Below are 4,940 nucleotides of genomic sequence, written 5' to 3'. Positions count from 1 at the left end.
CTAAGCTTATAAGCGTTTTGTTTTGTTGTTCATTTTTAAACATACCTATGAGAGATACCGGAGAAGGCAATGGCGCCCCACTCAAGTACTCTTGCCTGGAAAATCCCATGGACAGAGGAACCTGGTAGGCTGCAGTCCATGGGGTCACTGAGAGTCGGACACGATTGAACGACTTCATTTTCACTTTTTACTTTCATGCATTGGAGAAGGAAATGGCAACCCACTCCAGTGTTTTTGCCTGGAGAATCCCAGGGATGGGGGAGCCTGGTGGGCTGCAGTCTATGGGGTCGCACAGAGTCGGACAGGACTGAAGCAACTTAGCAGCAGCAGCAGCAGCATGAGAGATACTGATTCATAGCCAGGATTAAAAACTACTTCTTCATTCATTTAAAATTTACTCAGCCAACTTTCATTGAAATCATAAAGCTAGTAGGACTTGAATGTACAATACCTAATACCACACCATCCCTACCTTCATCCTGCCTAGAGAGATAACAAGTTGGGGCTTTGTCTATTTTCTAGTAAAATTTTTGGCATATCAGTTCAGTTCAGTCACTCAGTCGTGTCTGACTCTTTGGGACCCCATGAATCCCAGCATGCCAGGCCTCTCTGTCCATCACCAACTCCAGGAGTTCACTCAGACTCATGTCCATCGAGTCACTGATGCCATCCAGCCATCTCATCCTCTGTCGTCCCCTTCTCCTCCTGCCCCAAATCCCTCCCAGCATCAGAGTCTTTTCCAATGAGTCAGCTCTTTGCATGAGGTGGCCAAAGTACTAGAGTTTCAGCTTTAGCATCATTCCCTCCAAAGAAATCCCAGGGCTGGTCTCCTTCAGAATGGACTGATTGGATCTCCTTGCAGTCCAAGGGACTCTCAAGAGTCTTTTCCAGCACCACAGTTCAAAAGCATCAATTCTTCGGTGCTCAGCCTTCTTCACAGTCCAACTCTCACGTCCATACATGACCACTGGAAAAACCATAGCCTTGACTAGACAGACCTTTGTTGGCAAAGTAATGTCTCTGCTTTTGCATATGCTATCTAGGTTGGTCATAATTTTCCTTTCAAGGAGTAAGCGTCTTTCAATTTCATGGCTGCAGTCACCATCTGCAGTGATTTTGGAGCCCAGAAAAATAAAGTCTGACACTGTTTCCACTGTTTCCCCATCTATTTCCCATGAAGTGGTGGGACCGGATGCCATGATCTTCGTTTTCTGAATGTTGAGCTTTAAGCCAACTTTTTCACTCTCCACTTTCACTTTCATCAAGAGGCTTTTGAGTTCCTCTTCACTTTCTGCCATAAGGGTGGTGTCATCTGCATATCTGAGGTTATTGATATTTCTCCCAGCAATCTTGATTCCAGCTTGTGCTTCTTCCAGTCCAGCGTTTCTCATGATGTACTCTGCATATAAGTTAAATAAGCAGGGTGACAATATACAGCCTTGACGAATTCCTTTTCCTATTTGGAACCAGTCTGTTGTTCCATGTCCAGTTTTAACTGTTGCTTCCTGACCTGCATACAAATTTCTCAAGAGGCAGATCAGGTGGTCTGGTATTCCTATCTCTTTCAGAATTTTCCACAGTTTATTGTGATCCACACAGTCAAAGGCTTTGGCATAGTCAAATGTTGCTTGGCCTTAAAAATAGCATGTTTACTATTATGAAACAGCTGATCTCTGTTCCTTGTGCCAGGAATGCCTATGAAATATTTTTAGTGTAAAACAGCATCATTCCATTAGTCTTTTGTGTATTCCCTTCGTTTTTAGGTGTTTACTTTCTAATAAGTGTCTTTGGTATAATATAAGTTTCAACATAGAGTGAAATTTTCATTCACTTAATATGTGACTACGTCAATTCCCTTTATTTGCATATATACTGAAATGCAGTGATCTTTGATTTCATAAAACCAGGTTTCACAAGATTTTTTTGCCAAAGAGAATAATAAATGTATATTGCCTGATTGTGTCATACTCATAGATATACATAATCGAGGTAATGATAATAACCTATGCAAGAGAAACAGCCCTAAAAACTTCAAAATAGCCAGATACTTAAGTCCCTTGTTATCACTTGATGAACCAAAGTTCCCTTTAGTTAATTTAGTTAATAAAAATTGTGTAAGCCTGAATGAAGCAGCTTAGCAGAACAGCAATACTGACAAGACATCATCTTACACCATGCTAACACGGGCATGAAGGCAGTGACCATCTACAGTGTGTGAAATGCCACAGGAAGTCATTAATAGGGGAGAGGAGTTATGTCAGTCCAATTTCTTCAAGAACACTATGTGGGGTTTCAGCTTCCTCCTGCAGCAGATCAGCCTGCTCAGTTGCTTTAAGGACATTCTTGGGTATTTCCTGAACTTCTCCTCCCAAAAGAAACTCATTCAAAACAAAATAAGCCTTCTCAAAATTAAAAATGGTATCAGATTCGCACACACTGCCAAAATACTTGTCAAGTAATTCCACATAACGATGAACTATTTCCAGGGTAATTAGTTCATTATCCTGATCCTCAATAGCACAGCAAAAATACAGACTGGCATATTTTTGTAAACAATCTTCAGATCTCGCCACTCAAGAAAGCTGCACATTTTAGGTTTCCATGCTAAAACGGTTTGAAGAAGTTCTCTTGTGATCTTTTTCTTCTCTTTGTCTGATAATGGGACACATCACCTCCGTAGTGGAAGCTTTCCCTGACGACTAAAGAGCAACATAAACTGCATGGCAGCCGCGGGTCACGGGCGGGGCACGGCTTGGCCGCAGCGGCGGCGGCGACTGAGGGGCAGCCCCTGTCGCTGAGCTGAGGAAGAGAAGCTGTCTTGCTGTCACTTTATAGATTATTTTGGGGAAATACAGAGTTCTTAACGTCTCTTGTATTTTTAGATTACTGTGTTTCTAAGTCTTTAGGAAAGACCTTTATACTGTTAGCTGCTGCTGCTGCTGCTACTAAGTCGCTTCAGTCATGTCAGACTCCTGCGACCCCATAGACGGCAACCTACCAGGCTCCACCGTCCCTGGGATTCTCCAGGCAAGAACACTGGAGTGGGTTGCCATTTCCTTCTCCAATGCATGAAAGTGAAAAGGGAAAGTGAAGTCGTTCAGTCATGTCCTACCCTCAGCGACCCCATGGATTTCAGCCTACCAGGCTCCTCTGTCCATGGGATTTTCCAGGCAAGAGTACTGGAGTGGGCTGCCATTGCCTTCTGTGTGTACTGTTGGAGAAGTCAGCTATTAGAATGCTTGGCGCTCCCATGGCTATGTCTGAAGGAATAGCCCTTAACCAACTGAATGTACAATGAATAAGTTGGTATGTTAAATATGTGACCATAATACTTCTGTGCTGATTGACTAGATAAGAATAGGCACGTGACTCAAGGGGTTCCCTGTCATAATCCATTCTTGGTCAATTAATTTCATTCTCTAAGGAATTTGAGTTAAAAAATATTGGGTAAATATTTACAGCTGAAATGTAGAGATCATTACATAAAGCGGAGTTGGTGGTGCAGAACATGTTTAAAAATCATTTGACTATTTATGGAGCATGCCATGTCCAAGTGACTAGAACTCCCCACTCCTTAGCTTATATCATTTGCTTTATTCCTTTAAAGTAGATTTCTGACCCCCATATACATTTGTTTGCATTCCATGAAGTGGAGGACATCTGAGGTGGCTGGGCTGCCATCTGCAGCCTTTAGAAATTAAAGAAGAAGTGGTTAAAACATTGGTATTTGGGCTGGCTTTCTGGACATTCACCTGAACACCAGAAGAAAGAAAAAGGCAGCTGCCAGGAAAATACATTAAAATGAAATGAGCTTAACTTTGTATTAAAAATATATTGGCTATTTTTGCTTTTGGTAAGACCAAAAGCAGTTATCCACTTTATCAGAGAATTAAAAACCCTTCAGGTGAAGTTCTGACTGTTGGTACCTTCAGTTCAGTTCAGTTGCTCAGTGGTGTCCTACTCTTTTCGACCCCATGAATCCCAGCACGCCAGGCCTCCCTGTCCATCACCAACTCCAGGAGTTCACTCAGACTCATGTCCATCGAGTCTGTGATGCCATCCAGCCATCTCATCCTCTGTCATCCCCTTCTCCTCCTGCCCCCAATCCCTCCCAGCATCAGAGTCTTTTCCAATGAGTCAACTCTTCACATGAGGTGGCCAAAGTACGGGAGTTTCAGCTTTAGCATCATTCCTTCCAAAGAAATCCCAGGGCTGATCTCCTTTAGAATGGACTGGTTGGATCTCCTTGCAGTCCAAGGGACTCTCAAGAGTCTTCTCCAACACCACAGTTCAAAAGCATCAATTCTTCGGCACTCAGCTTTCTTCACAGTCCAACTCTCACATCCATGCATGACCACTGGAAAAACCATAGCCTTGACTAGACGAACCTTAGTGGGCAAAGTAATGTCTTTGCTTTTGAATATGCTATCTAGGTTGGTCATAACTTCCTTCCAAGGAGTAAGCGTCTTTCAATTTCATGGCTGCAGTCACCATCTGCAGAGATTTTGGAGCCCAAAAAATAAAGTCTGATACAGTTTCCACTGTTTCCCCATCTATTTCCCTTGAAGTGATGGGACCAGATGCCATGATCTTCATTTTCTGAATGTTGAGTTTTAAGCCAACTTTTTCACTTTCCTCTTTCACTTTCGTCAAGAGGTTTTTTAGTTCCTCTTCACTTTCTGCCATAAGGGTGGTGTCATCTGCATATCTGAGGTTATTGATATTTCTCCCAGCAATCTTGATTCCAGCTTGTGCTTCTTCCAGCCCAGCATTTCTCATGATGTACTCTGCATATGTTAAATAAACAGGGTGACAATATACAGCCTTGATGAACTCCTTTTCCTATTTGGAACCAGTCTGTTGTTCCATGTCCAGTTCTCACTGTTGTCTCCTGACCTGCATACAAATTTCTCAAGAGGCAGATCAGGTGGTCTGGTATT

The 4,940-nt window shown here is 42.7% G+C and overlaps 1 pseudogene; it reads right to left on the bottom strand.

Moving 5' to 3' along the window:
* Positions 1-2,132: 2,132 nt before the first annotated feature.
* Positions 2,133-2,749, bottom strand: LOC133246778 (AP-1 complex subunit sigma-2-like; annotated as a pseudogene).
* Between the last annotated feature and the right edge of the window lie 2,191 nt (positions 2,750-4,940).

Source organism: Bos javanicus, chromosome 4 (assembly GCF_032452875.1).
Source record: "Bos javanicus breed banteng chromosome 4, ARS-OSU_banteng_1.0, whole genome shotgun sequence".
NCBI classification, from domain to species: Eukaryota; Metazoa; Chordata; class Mammalia; order Artiodactyla; family Bovidae; genus Bos; species Bos javanicus.
The sequence above is the reverse complement of the archived record's forward strand: the minus strand, read 5'-3'. Positions and strand labels throughout refer to the sequence as shown.